This window comes from Macaca nemestrina, chromosome 4 (assembly GCF_043159975.1).
Source record: "Macaca nemestrina isolate mMacNem1 chromosome 4, mMacNem.hap1, whole genome shotgun sequence".
Taxonomy (NCBI): Eukaryota; Metazoa; Chordata; class Mammalia; order Primates; family Cercopithecidae; genus Macaca; species Macaca nemestrina.
The window spans coordinates 28,124,340-28,142,187 of NC_092128.1; the positions used below are offsets into that span (position 1 = coordinate 28,124,340).

Consider the following 17,848-nt stretch of genomic DNA (forward strand, 5'->3'; position numbering starts at 1 on the left):
TGTCCACTAAAAACTAAGGTATGTGGAGGGGCCAGCATTAGCTGAGTGCTAGCTAGTGGAAATAGGCTCAGGTCTATTCACCAGCGTAACTGGCTGGTTGCCTGAGTTACCGCCAGGACTTCATCTGAACCAGGACACCTAGAGGCATGACCATCCTTCTTTTACTCGGGTGGATTCATTTCTTTAGGAATTTGTTTCTTGTGTCTGATTTAAACATATCTCTGGAGGTACTGAAGACTGACCCGCTGTCAAAAAAACAAAATTCAACAAAATTAGCTTAAAGATCGAATTGGCTTTCATTTGCTGTTTTTAAAGTACAGCAACACCTCATTCTCTAAAATACAGTGGGCGTTGCGATGAGCCGAGCAGAGGAGGTTGGTTTTATAGGCAGAAAAGGGCTGAAGAAAACAGTGAACAAAAAGTGATTCACCATTTCAGAGTTATTTTCCTTACAAAGGTTAAAGCAGAGGGGACTTCCTTATCATGCCAGCTAAAACTGGCCTTTTTGAGGATTTGGCTCTTCTCTCTCTCTCCTGATTTCTTGGAACAACTTAGTTTCCACTTGGTGGCTCGGGACTTCAGCCTGAGTGACTCCATTTTGGTTTGGTCTCTGGGGCCTAGTGCAGGAGCTCAGTCCAAACCAATGGCCTACTATAAATTTTATTTACCACTGCGTTTTTTTTTTTTGTTTGTTTGTTTGTTTTTGAGACGGAGTCTCGCTGTGTCTCCCAGGCTGGAGTGCAGTGGCGCGATCTCGGCTCACTGCAAGCTCCGCCCCCTGAGTTCACGCCATTCTCCCGACTCAGCCTCCCAAGTAGCTGGGACTACAGGCGCCCGCTACCACGCCCGGCTAATTTTTTTGTATTTTTAGTAGAGACGGGGTTTCACCGTGTTAGCCAGGATAGTCTCGATCTCCTGACCTCGTGATCCACCCAAAGTGCTGGGATTACAGGCTTGAGCCACCGCGCCCGGCCGCGTTTTTTAAAATACAGAATCTTTACCATAGAATCTTTTCTCCTAGCTTTAATAGAGGCAAGCCATTGTAAGTACAACCCCTTGGTCTAGAGCCCATCCAAATAGTCCTGCCAAAAACCAAAAATTTTTTAATTAGAAAATATTTTTAATTGAAAAACTACATACTGAACTCCACCTGAGAAGACACTGCTGGTGATCTATAGTTGGTGGAACTCATGCTTGAACAAGTTTGCTCACACAGAGGCAACCTGGGCAACAGGAGTGAGGGCTTTGGAGTCAGACAGACCTGGCTTTGAATTCTTGCTCTGCTGTTAGAGCTGTGTGACCTTAGGCTAAACCTGATTTAAATCATTTTTCTGAATCAAATCAAATCTGATGAGGGTTCCCGCTTTTCAGAGTGTGTGGGAAACCCACTCTCGTTACTGCGATCCCTCCCTCCGCCAGAGGGGAAGAGGGACTCCTGACCCCCCTCCGTATGTGGTTGCTCTGTTCATGTCCCTGGCCCAGCCCCCTGGCGTCCTCTCAGAAGGGAACCTCTGTTAGTGCTTCGCAGGGGTTTCCTGCAGAGTGCCCCCAACCCCTTGTTCACTGAGGTCTCCACTCTGACAACACTTTGATCTGGAATCCTGCCTCCTGCACGTGTGTGAGTGGGTCAGGGCTTTTCTCTTCATGGGACCCTAATCCTTTCCCCTCCCAGTTTTGGGGAAACTAACCCCAGGGACTGATTCACTTCCAGCTCTGTTCCCACAGGCCCACAACCTTCACACTCGCAACTCTGGGCTCCAGCACCTCATTCCTTCAGTCTCTGCCTTCAAAACACAAAGGTCTCTGGTTAGTCTACCTCATACCTGGGGAATGCTCCTCTCTTTTTCTAAAACCACAAGAAAAATCTGTTTATAACTACAACCAACATTTATTGTGTGCTTATTACTTGGAGTCAGGCACTATTGTAGAAGACAGTTAAGTGTCTTCAATTCAATTTACATAACAATCCTTATAGGTATAAACAGGAATAATATATTCTACACATATTACGTTATTCCTGTTTATACCTATAAGGAAATTGGGGCTCATAGGATTGGATCAGGAGCCTACAGCTCGTGAGTGGAAGAATCTGAATTTCAACTTAGATCCCTTTATTTAGTAAACCATGGAAACCTGGCTACTGAGTTCTCACTTTGCCAACAACCTGTTTCATCTTGTGTATGTTTCTTAAATATATTTCCCATACCTGAAAAAAATCAACACACAGGAGTTGCATTTCAGAGTATCTTTCCATCTGAAAAATTCGTGGTTCTACTCAACTGCTGTTTTACTTCCATATTTTTAAGCAAGGAAACTGTTTTTAAACTGTAAAGAGTTCAGAACTGCAGAGGCCCCTGGGAAGTGTAGCTCAGTGTGGGAGGAGATATTCAATAACTACTGTTAAAAATTAGTGGTTCTGCAATGAGAGCACAAGGACACAGGGAGGGGAATAACACACCCTGGGAGTGGGGGAGAGCATCAGGAAAAAGAGCTAATGCATGTGGGGCTCAATATCTAGGTGATGGGTTGATAGGTGTAGCAAAACACCATGGCACACGTTTACCTGTGTAACAAACCTGCATGTCCTGCACGTGTATCCCAGAACTTCAAATTAAATTTAAAAAATGTTAATGGTTCTTGGCCGGGTGCAGTGGCTCACGCCTGTAATCTCAGCACTTTGGGAGGCCAAGGTGGGCAGATCATGAGGTCAAGAAATCGAGACCATCCTGGTCAACACGGTGAAACCCCGTCTCTACTAAAAATACAAAAATTAGCCAGGCTTGGTGGTGAGCACGTGTAGTCCCAGCTACTCGGGAGGCTGAGGCAGGAGAATCACTCGAATCCAGGAGGCGGAGGTTGCAGTGAGCTGAGATCACGCCACTGCATCCCTGCCTGGTGACAGAGTGAGACTCTATGTCAAAAAAAAAAAAAAAAATATATATATATATATATATATATATGTGTGTGTGTGTGTGTGTGTGTATGTGTGTGTGTGTTTGTGTGTATATATATATGTATATATGTATTTCTCAAACTGAAGGAGCCTGCAAATACTTGAAAAACCCTGATGTTGACTTTGAGAAATCATGCAGAATAGGGGCCGAATGCAAGAGAAATCGTCTTTGTCCAAATTTTAAATAAAGTAAGATTCTGGAAGCCACACTGATGCTCTGGCTATTGATTGTCCGTGAAATTTTAAGACAGAGTTAAATAAATTCTATGAATATGGTATTAGATTAGTGGTTTCTTTTCTTTTTTTTTCTTTTTTTTTTCTTTTTCTTTTTTTTTTGCCTAAGTTTAGATTCTTACCTTTGTACCTAGTACAAGGAAATTACTGAGGAAAATGGTCCAGGAACACATGTATGAAAACATCTTCTCCAGGTCTCTTGCAGCCATAGACTGATGTTTAAGGAACATTAAGAGAAGTTTTCAAACTTCTGGGAAGCAGTGAATCTTCTCATTAACTGAAATCTTACATGAAACTCTACCATATAAAACAGATAAAGTGCTATCTTACTAAGTATAAATTTTTGAAGTTTACACTTATGAGGTTTATTTACGGCCGTGTCAGTAAGAACAATGAGGCTATTACGAAGATAGAAAACTTTTTAAGTCAGGTATTGTTAACTTCTAATAGCTATAGCCACATCATCTTCTGTCTTTAAAAAAATTGTATGCTTTGCTTTAAATACAGGATATTTTTAAAGTCTGTTTTTATAGATAATTGTTTGCAAACCATAACAGAGTTTTTGGTTTGGTTTAAATACCTTGCCTTGGGATTCCAGGATACATTTTAGTTCAGCCCATGGAAGATAGGGAGTATTTGTTTCAAAGCTGTAAGAAACCCTGTAACTGAACTTAGGAAACAGTTGCTCACATTCCTTATCATAAATCTAGTCATACAGGAAACATCTAATTCTTAGAATAAATATTTACTCTCTCTCAAGTGGGATATTATCACAAAGGACTTTACGGTGCCATGAAAGCAAGGCCGTACAGATGGCCCTGAGCCTTGCCTGGCATTTCATCGAAGCCCACGCTAGGGTGTGGCTTTGTATTCATGTGCTTGCTTGAACAACTTTAGGAGAGGAGACTGTGCAGGCAGGTACTTCTCACAGGGCCGAGTTGGGCCTACAGCTTCCCTCACCAATGTCACACTTAGGAGAAGTTCACATGTGAGTGAGCACAGAGCAGGCAGAGCAGCCTCCTGTGAGGGCTGCAAGGTTGCCCGGCCTGGCCGGGTTTATTGGCACACGCCACATTCATGGGCAGAGATCTGCAGTGCGTGAAAAGTTTGCATATAAACCATTTCAGGTTGTTTTCTTAAATTAAAGCTTAAAAAATATCCAAAATGTATTTGAACATCAGAAACAGATGTTTGTGGTATCCTTGGAGCACTTCCATAGGAGTCTTTTAAAAAACAGCCTGATTTTTACTAGATGCTTGGTTTACGTTAGGAAGAATGTGTGGTTCCCTGTGGAATACAGGGAAGAAGTTAGGGACAAGTTGGTAGTGCAGATGAGAAAAATAACTACAATTCAGAAAATGAATTTGTGTACAAGAAGAAAGAACAAAGTACCTTTGAGTACAAACTGGGGAGTGACCTCTTCTGGCCAGAAAGCAGGGAATATTTCCTGGAAAAGAAGGCATTTGGGGAGGACTTTGAGTACGCAGAGGACTTGGATAGGAGACTGTTGGGAGAAACGGTGATGTCCTAGGGCATGTTACCTATTGGGAGAGTATAATTTTAGGGGGAAATTACGTAGACATCACTTACTTCTTAAACCATTTATTACCTTCTTCATCAGGTATATTAGCTCTACTGCATATGCATTTTGAAATATAATCTTCAAAAAGACCATTCTCTATATATACAACTTAAGCATGCCTGAGGTCTCTTTCAGTTGTTACTCTCTGGCAGAGATTTACTTGTTCACATTTAGACTTTTAATGCGATAATTTTGCCTAACTTGGCTGCCCCTTTGATACCTACATGCGTCATACCCTAAACCTAGCATCTGCAGGAGTGACAGCCATTCATTGATTCATTCGTTCGCCCACGCTGGCAATATTGAGCATTTATTTATGTGCCAGGTCCTGGAGAGTTCCAGGTACCCAGCAGGGAACAAGTCAGAACTGGACAGGTGAATCAGATGCCTGGAAACCACCTGAAGTTCTTATCATTAAACTGTACTGAAAAAGATAACAATGCAACTTTTCCTACAAGGCGATAACAGCATAAAGTGAACGCCTCCCAGAAGCTTGTACATTTTAACAGGATCAAAGCTTTGCCTAGAACTGCTTCTAATCAGGCTCTGTGTGAGAGTGAATTGTGGTTTGAGCCTTGGGACTTTTCCAGCCCTCCTAAAATTATATGGCTTTTTAAGCAGCAGGGTTGGTAGTGTCTCATCTGTACTTTGAGGTTGAGACTGGCTCTGATAGTATTCCTTTCAAGAAAGTAGCTTAAATAAAACTGTACCGCATTGGGAAAAATTAATTAGATATACCATGACTGAAATAAGCTCTTTTGAGGGACAGGACGGCAGAGCACAGAGAAGGGAGTATAGCAGAGTGGGAATGCACAAACTACCTGGGTGCACCACCCGGCCCTTGGTCCTTGGGTGAGTCACTTAACCTCTTCGTGCATCTGTAAAATAATATTAGGACAATAATATTAGTATCCGCCTCAAAGGATTGTTGCGAGAGTCAAATAAGTCCATATAAACAGAGCATTTAGAATGGTGCCTGCTTTAAAGTAAGCATTATAATTAGCTATTATTTCTATTAGCTATGCATTTGTCCAGCGTGTCAATTTTCTGAGACTATATAGTGGATACAAGGTAAGAATGGTTGGGAAGCTAGATGAGAGTGGTTAATTTTTTTCTTCCTCTTCTTGTCACTCCCTACCCGCCTGCCCCATAGACCCCAGAGTTATTTGTTTCATAAGGCTATAACATCATATTTGAATGTACGACCTTGAAAAATCCTGATTAAGTAGTTCTGGGCAAAGCTCTAATGGTTGGAAAATAAATCAGGCCTCCCACACATACCTGCTCAGCCAAGAATTTGTTTGCCCCAGAAACTGTGGGTGGGCGGGAATGGAAGCAGGCACACGCCCAGGCTATGCGAACTCTCTGTTCTCGCTGCAGACTGTGTTGTCACCCTTCTCCTGCAACTCGCCGGTGCTTTCTGGGCATTTCTTTGCATTCTCAATTCTAGAAAAATATTTTCCTTTTAAAAAACACGTTTTCTCTTTTTTCTCCGACTCCAAGAACTGCCACTGCTCCCCTGTTTGTTTTCCACAGTTTGGCTCTTTATTTGCCCCTTGGTATTGCACGTACATAAATATCTGCAAGCCCAGAGGGCAACATACAACGTACGGTGTTGAACAGTAGGGCTCCCTACATGGTTCCTGAGTTTCGAGGTCTTTGGCAAGACTCTCTGGAAGTCCATGAGTTTCTGTTGATTCCTGTAGCCAGGAATAGAGGCCTCTCGCCTTCGCACTGGGCCAGAGCTTGAGCCCCTCCCAGTTCTGGAGGCCAGGAGTGGCTGCAGGGCATCTCCCGTCTGCATCCTGGGGGGATTTGTGGGAGTGTTTCAACCCAGGGCTTCAGAGAGGTGCCTGTGTTCCTCTCCTGTGAAGCAGGCCACATTGGGCCTTGCAGGTCTGTTTGACACTTAGTTATGGGTTCCTGGCTTGTTTAGCGTTTTTCTTGTTAGCCCGGTAAACACTGAATCCCGTTGTCCTAGTTAAGTCCTCTCCTTGGGGCAGATGTGCGTTTCTTTCCTCTGTAGAACAGGTGAGTGTGGGGCCTCTCCTGTGGTAGGTGGTGTGGGATAGGGTGGCAAGAAGGCTCTGCAGGTTGGAAAGCTCCCCTGGGCAGAGCTGAGCTTAGAAAGTTTAACTTAGGCACTCTGAGCCCTGACTCATTACCATCAGTTACTGTTTCCTCAGAGGCCACTCTAAAGGTGACCATGAAACTGCGGGCACTGAGCGAGCTCTCAAGAGTTGCTCTTTTTCCTCTATCTTCTTCCCAGGTTGTGAACTCCAGGTTTATTGTAGGGATAATGGATGTTGGATAAATCTTTCTTTCTCTTTTTTTTTTTCTTTTCTTTTTTTGAGACAAGGTCTCACTCTGTCGCCCAGGCTGGAGTACAGGGGTACAATCTTGGCTCACTGCAGCTTTCACCTCCTGGGCTCAAGCCATCCTCCTCCCTCACCCTCCCAGGTAGTTAGGACTAAAGGCATGTGTCACCACACCTGGCTAATTTTTTATTTTTTGTAGAGGCAGGGGTCTTGCTATGTTGTAGGCTGGTCTGAAACTTCTAGGCTCAAATGATCCTCCTGCCTTGGCCTCCCAAAGTGCTGGGATTACAGGTGTGAATTCTTTCTAATAAGTTAACCAGACTTCAAAATGAGGAACTAGGATTTGGCGGTCTTTGCCCTATGGTCAGAATCTGGATGAATCTTCCTAAGAGACAGCATCCTTCTCCCTCATGGCTGAGGAATCTTGGAGGCAGCAAGAATTTAGTTTGAATTTTGCCATTTTATTTCCCCTCTAATTTGCTCAAATATAAGAAAGAACTGGCAAAACAAGCAAAGATTTTGTTTTGAAAATTAGACCCTATGTGCAAACAGCCTCAAATCAAGAGTAACCACCAGACATCTTATTTCTCAGCATGTTTGCTTTTGTTCTTGCTGCAGCCATCCTGGTTGGGTGATACATGAATATTTTTCATTTGGAAGTAGATTCATATTCTGTGACATGGAACACAGACCACTTTGTACTGCCACTTTAAAACCTGTCAGATGAGGCTGGGTGTGGTGGCTCATGCCTGTAATCCCAGCACTTTGGGAGATCACTTGAGGTCAAGAGTTCGAGACCAGCCTGGCCAATATGGCGAAACCCTGCCTCTCCTAAAAATACACATACACAAAAAATTAGCAGAGCATGGTGGCGCACACCTGTAATCCCAGCTACTCAGGAGACGGAGGTGGGAGAATTGCTTGAACCCGGGAGGCAGAGGTTGCAGTGAGCCGAGATTGCACCCTGGCACTCCAGCCTGAGCAACAGAACGAGATTCTGCCTTTTCTGAAAAGAAAAGAAAATGGGCTGGGGCCACACATGGTGGCTCATGCCTGTAATCCCAGCACTTTGGGTGGCCAAGGCAGGAGGATTGCCTGAGCCCAGGAGTTTGAGACCAGCCTGGCCAACATGGTGAAACCTTTTCTCTGCTAAAAATACAAAAGAAAAAAAGAAAATTAGCTGAGCATGATGCCGTGTGCCTGTAGTCCTAGCTACTTGGGAGGCTGAGGCAGGAGAATCGTTTGAACCTGGGAGGCAGAGGTTACAGTGAGCCGAGATCGCGCCACTGCCACTCCAGCCTGGCCGACGGAGTGAAACTACATCTCAAAAAAAAAAAAAAAAGTGTCAGATGAAGTCAATATGATACAGTCTGTGGCTGGCCGATTTGCTGCACCATCCTGCCTTTTTTCCATTTTATAAATACAGCATTTTATTGAAAAGATCTGCTAAAATCAGTTTTAAGATCTGATTTATGAATTGATGGTAGACCACAAGATGTCTGCTAATGTTTCTAAAACTGCATCTTGAAGCTATTTTTTTTTAAGTCTCATGAAATAAAGACCTTCGTTCACTCCTCCTAGACTATGGTGTTCTCATAATAGAGAAGGTCCACCGTGTTTCTCTCTGTAGTAACACAACGAAATGGAGCTGGCAGTTCACACGCACATGACTCTGACACCCAGGATGTGGAGGCTGCAGCCTCCTTCTTTAGGCCTCGTCCCTACAGCAGCCCAGGTTGGCCTTGGTGTCCAAAGAGTCCAGAAGCCATTCTGTTGTCCCTCAGGGCAGTAGTCCAGGATAGAAAGTGGGACTAAAGGAACCAGGCTGCTGGGAAGGTGAGTTTCGGAGTGTGCTGATAGGCCCCACGTTGGGGAAGAATGGGGAGACAGCAAGGACAGCCGGGAGGTGCCAGTGCTGACTCGGTGCCCTATGCACCAGCAGAACCCAGCTCTGTGGCTCGGGTGTTGGTTCTGGTGATGGAGGGAAAGGTGCCGATGTGCCTGATGCCGATCATTTCGAATAGTAATGAGCATTGTTAGCAATGGCTCTGTAGTTCTCAGATGTATTCACCTACATGCCATGCCCCTGAGAAGCCCCAGTCAAATGGCCCTTGATGGAAGTGACCACAGAGCCCAAACATGTCATGTCTTGAAGTAGGTTGTTGCCTTGGGTGTTAAGAGTGTAAGAAAATGAACAAATGGTAAAATAAAACTTCCCAACCAGGCACGGTGGCTCACGCCTGTAATCCCAGCACTTTGGGAACCCAAGGTGGGTGGATCACCTGAGGTTGGGAGTTTGAGACCAGCCTGACCAACATGGAGAAACCCCGTCCGTACATAAAATTAGCCGGCCATGGTGGAGAATTGCTTGAACCCAGGAGGCGGAGGTTGCAGTGAGCCAAGATTGCGCCACTGCACTCCAGTCTGGGCAACAAGAGCGAAACTCTGTCTAAAATCAATCAATCAATCAATCAATCAATCAATCAATCAATCTTCCCTAAGGCTTGCCTGAATTAGGGAAAGTTTGAAGACTCACTTCACTTTCTGGTATTCAGTGTTCGAACATAAAGGCTTACAAAGTGTTGCTAGGTAGTATTGCCAGTAGAGGCCCCTGTGCTTGTTTTAATGATACAGAGTTATTGCAAACTGCAGTGAAATGCTGTGGACCCATTTTCTGCAGGCATCTCAGTAACTCTGAACGATGGTTTTTTGAGACTTTATTTACACTGCTAAAAACTATGACATATATATGAGTAAAAGCAAAATATTGGGACTATTTCTAAACAGCTAAATAACAATAAATGGATTGTAAACATACATAAAATAACCTTAATGAAGGCCACAGTAATTCATGTCTTTCTGTGTAGAGTAAGTTCATTCAAATCAACATTCCTGTCAGTATCAGAGTTCCTTCTACCGTATGCATAGCAGATGATAATTTAGGCATCATCATCTCTTTACCTGCCTCCCCTCTTCTTCCTTCCTCCCATCATCCAGTGTGTGCTGTGTCCAGGTCACTATGGTCAGCACTGAGGATACACAGGGAAATAGCACGTGATCCTGCCCTCAGAGACCCGACAGTCTAGATATTGACAGCAGAGGGAGATGGTGCAGGGGAGAAGTATGCTGAGCGGGTGAGAAGCAGGCTAGCCACTCTGCTTGGAGGAGAGAGAGCACAAGATTCACAGAGGAGGTTGGGTTTTCAAGTTTGCAGGGATGGCCCAGAAATGAAAAGCGTTGTAGGCACAGCCCATGTGATATTTGCAGTCGTGAAGCTGTCTGGGGAGTGGCATCCGGCTTGGCATGTTTGCAGTGTATGGTACTGGAGAGGAACAGGGTGGCAGGTGGAGACTATCTCAGGAACTATGGGAGCTCCTTACTTCGCAAAAAGAGAAGTTCTGTGTCTGAGAAGTGTATTTTGTTAGAAAGTATGTCTGTATCACAGACCACTTCTTACTGCCACTTTAAAACCTGTCAGATGAGGCGGGGCACAGTGGCTCACGCCTGTAATCCCAGCACTTGGGGAGGCTGAGGCGGGCGGATCACCTCAGGTCAGGAGTTCCAAACCACCCTGGTCAATGTGGTGAAACCCATCTCCACTAAAAATACAAAAATTAGCCAGGCTTGATGGCATGCCACTGTAATGCCAGCTACTTGGGAGGCTGAGGCAGAAAAATCACTTGAACCCAGGAGGTGGAGGTTGCAGTGAGCTGAGATCTCGACACTGCACTCCAGCCTGGGCGACAGGACAAGACTCCATCTCGAAAAGAAAACAACAACAACAACAAAGGAAGGTATTTTCCTATATTGTGCCCAAGTCCATCTCCATTTCCTTTTATAATTATTCTTCTTGAGATGGAGTCTCACCCTGTCACCCAGGCTGGAGTGCGGTGGCGCGATCTCGGCTCACTGCAGCCTCTGCCTCCCAAGTTCAAGTGATTCTCCTGCCTCAGCCTCCTGAGTAGCTGGGACTACAGGTGCGTACCACCACGCCCAGCTAATTTTTGTATTTTTAATTGAGACGGGGTTTCGCCGTGTTGGCCAGGCTGGTCTCAAACTCCTGACCTCAGGTCATCCGCCCACCTCTGCTTCCCAAAGTGCTGGAATTACAGGTGGTCAGCCACTGTGCCCAGCCTCTCCTTTTCTGTTTTACCTTTGGGTTCAAGCCACAGGAGCCACACAGAATGAGTCGGCCTGCTCTCTGCCACGTGCCTTTGTATGTAGGTGGGGTTGTGCTTCTTCAAATCTTGCCCCAAGCTGTGTATACCTTTGTTTATCCTCCTTAATAGATGTTGGCTAGTAGTTTTTTTCTTGATGTAACTCAACGGTAATTCTTGTTGGTCCTTTCAGAGTCTATAAACAATTGATTGTGATCTCCCTGATTTATCTTATAGACCTCCAAAGCAGTTGTTGCCACTGTAGCCTCTTGTCTGTTGGCTTCCTTTCTGCCAGGTCCTCCCTCTGTGGTTTTACAGGATTCCCAAGGGATAAGAACAATCATGGGTGTTAGACCAGACTCTCCTTTGCTTACTGACTTACATTCAGCCTTTTTTCACTACACTTCTTCCTTTGGTCATCTTAGGATTTCAGAGAAACAAAAAGTAGGTCATGCTCACAAATATGCTGGGGATCCTTTTGTTTTGTTTTGTTTTGTTTTTGAGACAGAGTCTCACTCTGTTGCCCAGGCTGGAGTGCAGTGGCACAATCAGGACTCACTGCAGCCTCCATCTCCCAGGCTCAGGTGATCCTTTGCTGGGTATCTTGTCATAGAGAAGCAGTATTTTTTTTTTTTTAAACCTCACCACTGTTATCTTTTGTACTTCAGAAGCAAACTAAGAAAGAAATACGTGTCTGAAAAATGTTAATAAAAATGAATTAGGATGAACTAAAATAGCTCAGAAGAGTTGAGAGACGTATGTTATAGCACAGGCAATATTGTCAAAAGAGTTATCTATATAAGAATCTGCTTTTTAACAGGCTTGCAGGCAGCTCCTGTGCACCTGGGAGTTTGAAAAGCTCTGCTCTAGTGGACAATTGATATTCCCTGAGTCACCATGAGTGACTGATCTGTTGGTAGCTCTGTTCAAGAGAAGCTAAACAAATATGGCATATCAGCCATAAGAGTCAAATGTTGAGAATCACAGTTTAATTTTGTTTGCAGCTACACACCAGGCCAAGTCATCATGTTTGACTAAACAGCAATGTTCTGATTAGGGGAAGACGTGGCTTTGTCTCCCAAACAGATGAGAGTCCTGAAGAGCTGCTCCCCTGCCCTGGAGTAGGATGGTTTCCATGACGACAGTTCTGCACACTGAGCTTCCCCCCCCCCCTTTTTTTAAGTCCCGTGTTAATCAACAATGCAGAGACTAAAAAGGGTACTTTATTTCATTTTTAAAGAATTTCACCATATCTAAATTTTACTTTACATTATATTATCATCATATGTGTCTCTGAGAGAAAGTCTGTGTGCAGCCAAGTGTGGTTTTGTGAGTGATGGGCCAAACATTTCTTCATTGATCTCAAACTGGCGCAGCTGAAAGATTTCAGGGTTAGCCCATACTGACCTAAGCTTGGTTTTAAGAATACAGTACTTCTCTTTGGTGTTTGTCCTGCTGTATATCAATAGGTCTTCAAGTGGAAAACCTTTTGTTACACAGAGTCGTTAACTACCATGGTCATGTGTATGGACTGATCTTTCCGCTCACCTAGGGGAGAAGTCTCCTCTTTTCACAGTAGATTTAAAATGCTAATATATGGTGGTGACCAGTATAAGAAGCACTTGTATGTTAAGTTCTTTTATAATGTGATGCAAAGGTTTGATTTGCTTGACCTTTTGCACTCTCTATAAAGATCATCTATTACTTTTTTTTTTTTTTTTTTTTTTTTTGAGACAGGGTCTCGCTCTGTTGCCCATGCTGGAGTGCAGTGGCGCAATCTCAGCTTGTTGCAGCCTCTGCCTCCTGGGTTCAAGCAATGCTCCCACCTCAGCCTCCTGAGCAGCTGGGATTACAAGGGTACACCACCACGTCTGGCTAATTTTTGCATTTTTAGTAGAAACAGAGTTTCAGCATGTTGGCCAGGCTGGTCTTGAGTTCCTGACCTCAGGTGATCCACCTGCCTCAGCCTCCCAAAGTCCTGGGATTACAGGCGTGAGTCAACATGCCCAGCCTGATCATCTATTACTTCTGTAGCAGATTAAAACCCACTAAATTTTCTTTTCTAAAAGTACTAATTAAAACAAAAAGCATGGTTAGTGAGAAGAGCATTAAGATCGCTAAGATCAGCCCTTAGGGAAGTGAGAGTTAGCTCCAGGGCCTTTGCTTCAAGCTCTGCAAAGACCCCAACAACTCTGTTTCAGCACCTGTGCTGGTGCACCTAGTCCAAGCCCTTGTCCTCTCCTAGCTGCATTGTCCCAGTAGCCTGGTCACTGGCCTAGCTGCCTCCTTGCCTTCTTTTCAGTTTATTCTCAACACAGCCAGATCACGTCGCTGCCCCTCTCCAGCATTCCATGGGGCAGGGTGCTGCATGCATCACCTCAGTTGAATTCCGTGGCTCTCAGAATCAAAGCCAACAGTCTTTAGTGCTGGACTATGAAACCCCTTGCTCACATCTATGATCTCACCTCCTATTACTGTTCCCTCATATGCCCCAAGACAGGCCGTGCTTCAGCCTCAGGCCCTTTGCACTTGCTGGTTCCTCTGTCTGGAACTGCCCTTCCCAAGATGTCTGCATGGGTCTCTTCTCCACAGTCTTCAGATCTTTGCTCATACGGCAGTTTCTCAGGGAGACTTTCCTTGAACGCCCTATTTAAATGTTGACTCCCACCCCCTACCCCTAACACACACACAGTCTCTGTCACCCTCTCTTGCTTTGCTTTTCTTCATACCACGTATTGTCATCTGATGGGTTTTATCTTTTACTTTAGTATTTATTGTCAGTCTCCTTCCAGAATGTTAGCTTCTTGAAAAGGCCTTTTGTTTCGTTCAGTGCCTATCCACACCACCTGGAATGAGGTGCACACTATTTGCAGTGCACACAATTTTGAAAGGGTGAATGAAATTGACCCTCTTTAACCCCATAACTAGATATGAATTTAGAGCCAAATGTATTATGAGGTTTCTTCCCACCGGTTTTGTTCTATCACATAAGAAGATTGAAATGTTAGAACATCGTATAAAAATCAACCACAACTGTGAGCCACTTAAAACACTCTATGCAGTGAGTTAGGAAATGCCCATTAATTGTTGGTTTGTTAGGCAAATGGGAGAGCACCACACTCAGTGCACGCTGGGTCTCCTGTGTGCCAAGCATGCGGGGCAGGCCCTGGCGATGGGAGGGGCAGGGAGTGGGGCCTCCTCCTAGGATCTCACATTGCCTTGCTGTTGCCCCCTGGTTGTGGTGGCATCCCGCAGCAAACCCAGGATCTCACGCACCCTCCTCTGAGAGCCACTGCTTTGGTCTGTGTGTGTATGTGTATCCACTCACCAGGGTTGTTTCACCAAGGACTTCCTTTGGCTGAAATTTGTTTTCCTTTTTGTTTATAGTGTTTCTTAGTAACCCACTGCTGTGAGTCCTCTCTGCTGGGTTGCTACCCAAATGTGTCTTGAACTTTGTGCTATTTCTTTTTTAAGATCTGAAGATTTATTTTGGCCATGGAAGTGTAGGACACAAAAATTTACAGAAGTGAATGTAGACAATGCCCATCTAATTACTGGTGACCCAGTGGTGGGGGCGCACAATGTGGGGGATGGAGCCCCTTCAGCAGAGCCCCGTGTCCCTGTTTTTGGAATCAATTTGGCAATAGATTCTGAAAGCCCAAAGCCACCATTCATTCAAGAACATATCTGTTGAGTAGTCACTGCCAGGGAACATACTAATAAAATGAGCTCAGTGTCCACCCTCATGGAGCTTCTTATAGTCTAGTGAGAGAGAGGGATCTAAATTAAATAAATGCGTAATGCGTAGTTACGTGTAGTTACAAACTGTTCAAGTGCTCTGGTGGAGAAGGTCAAGGTGTCCTGGGAGCTTAGCATAGGGGAATTTGTCCTAGTCGTGGGATCATGTAACTGGAGTGAGAACGCACAGGTTCCTGGGTAGGCATGTATGTCGGGGGAGGGAGGGCAGAATGTGTGCGTTAATTTTCAAGGAGAGAAAATAAGGTGTGCAAAACCTCTGAGGTGTTGATGGATCTCATTTATTCATAGGAGTGAAAGGAGACCAGCGTGGCTGAAGTGAGAGGATGACAAGGGAGAGTGGTGCATGGAGCGGGCAGGGCCGCAGCAGGGCCAAGAGTCATCCCCTACGTTTATCATAGACCAATGCAGAGCACTAAAGCGGGGGTTTAGGCAGGGCTCAGCCACGATCTGTTTTCTATTTTAAAAGGTTTCTTTTGTGCCAGGCATGGTGGCTCATACCTATAGCCCAGCATCTCGGGAAGCTGAGGCAGGAGGATCACTTGAGGCTGGGAGTTCCAGGCTAGCCTGGGCAACATAGCAAGACCTACAAAAAATAAAAAATGAGTGGGCATTGTAGTGCACACTTGTACCTTATCTCAGCAACTTGGGAGGCTGAGGTGGGAGGATCGCTTGAGCCCTCGAGTTTGAGGCTACAGTGAGCTATGATTGTAGTACTGCATTCCAGCCTGACTGACAGTGAGACCCTGTCTCCAAAACAAACAAAGGGTTTACTCTGGACACGTGCATAATGAATTGGAAGGGAGGAAGTGTGGAAGCTGGGAAAACAGCAAGAAGTGTTTTGTGTTTGTCCAGGACAAAGAACAATGGCAGCCTGGACTAGGATGGTGGTGGTGGTGAAGGTAGGATAATGCTTGGCTAGAGATTGTTTTGGAGGCCATTGGCATCTAGGTGGTGACTGCTCCGATATGCTCACTGAGCAATCTGCCATTAATTTGCCCTAATCTTTGCCTGCCTGTGAGCTGCCTATGCCTAGGATTTACTGGCTTCCAAACTGGATGGAGCAAGTGTCCAGGATATCTGACAATTGCATTTTTCATTATAAGTGAATACTTCACCATTTGGGCCTTATCAGTCTCTTAAGAGCTTTGTTAGCATGAATCGGTATTGATCAATGTGATCATCTCTGGTACCTTAGAGAGACGTTTGGAGCCAGAGATTTCAGGGACAGAACCTAGACACTCATGAGTTCCCAAAGGTAAATGTCACCTGCCAGAGATTATGAACAATTACCTTTTCTGGGGAATAACCTCTTTTTTTGACAAATGCTTTCCATTATTTTTTTAAAATTTTAAGTAAATCTTCAAAACCAAATCCACCAATTGTTTCTATCTTTAGAACAGCAATTATTTCACGTAGTGAGGAAACATAGTGACCACCTGAAAAAGAACTTGAAGGAGTGTGGTTTGAAAAGGCATATCAAATGTAGAAGGATTCAGAGTCCAGGAGCGTCTTATTCTAAGTTGTTTCCCTGTGCATCTTTTTATTGTGTCACCTTAATTTCTTTTGAAGCCACAAGTTATTTGTTTTTCAAATCTCTTATTATCTGTGTATGTAGTAATTATGTTTTCTTAAGATTCTATTTAGGAACTCAGTAAAATTAGGCAGCTGAAATAATTGGCTAAAGTTCAATTGGCACTCTGAGTCTGGAAAATAGCAAATAATAATGTAAAACATTTTGTGTGCATTTGTACCTATTCTCTAACGATATTTTCCTCCTATTTTGCAGGAGGAAAATGGAAGAAGCAGTGATACTTTTAGTGAAACGGAATAAACCACTGAACAGGTAACTGAGATGAGTAGTTGTATATACATTTATTAAATAAGTTAATATTTGGAAATGCCTAGAATAGTACATGGCACATAGTAAACAGTACGTAGGTGTTTGCTGTTACTAAGTTCTTTTAAATGTACGTAAGCCCCAAATAAACCAGTTATACAAACCAAAAATACCCAACAAAAGCAAACTCTCCTCCTAAAGCAAGTGTGAACATCATTGGTAAGTTCTGACATGGCCTCTGTAAAGCCTGTTGTCGTGGCTCTGAGAAACGTACCTTAAAACCAACCTCTTTGAAACGTCTTCATCTTTGAGCACCCTGTGTCCTTGAGCACCCATTCATTTTTGTCTCTGACCTTCCAAGTGTCAGATTGGTTTCCAGTTTGAAACCGAACAAACTTCTTTAAAATTCTTGAAGACGTAGTTCCCGGGGAGCATAGCGTAGCTTCCAGGTGGCTACTGAAATGGCTGACAGTTACTAAAGATGGTGAGGATGGAGTTAAAAGCAGCACAGCACTCCCATTTTCTGATGATGGCAGGTGATATCCTTGGAATAAGAAGCTCCAAACTATCATGCCTACTTAGGCACTAACTTCCTGTAATTGTAATCAAACTGTTGGCATTGCTGAGACCTACTGACACCGTCAGCAAACGTTAATAAGGGGCATATTACGTGTCCAGTCCTCTACTTGGTGATGGGATTTGACGTTCAATGGATTATCTTTCTGCTCACTCCACTCCCATCTTTCTGGATCTTTACCAGTTCCTGCCCAGATAGATGCTGTAGGTCCTGCCATCTGCCTCGTCCCCAGCCTTGCTGTCTCTCCTGCCAGCTCCCCTTCAGCCCCTTTATCCAGGGTGTCACACCTTTATTCAGGGTGGGAAAAGATGCCACAGATGGGGCTGAGAGTCGCATCTGGTAGTTAGATTTTTCTCTCATGGCATTCATGTTGCATCTTCCTCAGCCCTGACTTCTGCTTCATAATTTACATAATTAATTTTAAATATGAT

General features: G+C 44.3%; 1 long non-coding RNA gene across 4 annotated transcripts in view; it reads left to right on the forward strand.

The window, feature by feature from the left end:
* Positions 1–17,848, forward strand: part of LOC105471376 (uncharacterized) — a 162,526-nt gene that overhangs the window by 104,771 nt on the left and 39,907 nt on the right. For all 4 annotated transcript variants that reach the window (XR_981108.3, XR_011621585.1, XR_981110.2 and 1 more), the window contains one exon: positions 16,790–16,846. This is a non-coding gene — a long non-coding RNA (uncharacterized lncRNA). The remainder of the gene's footprint in view (positions 1–16,789; positions 16,847–17,848) is intronic.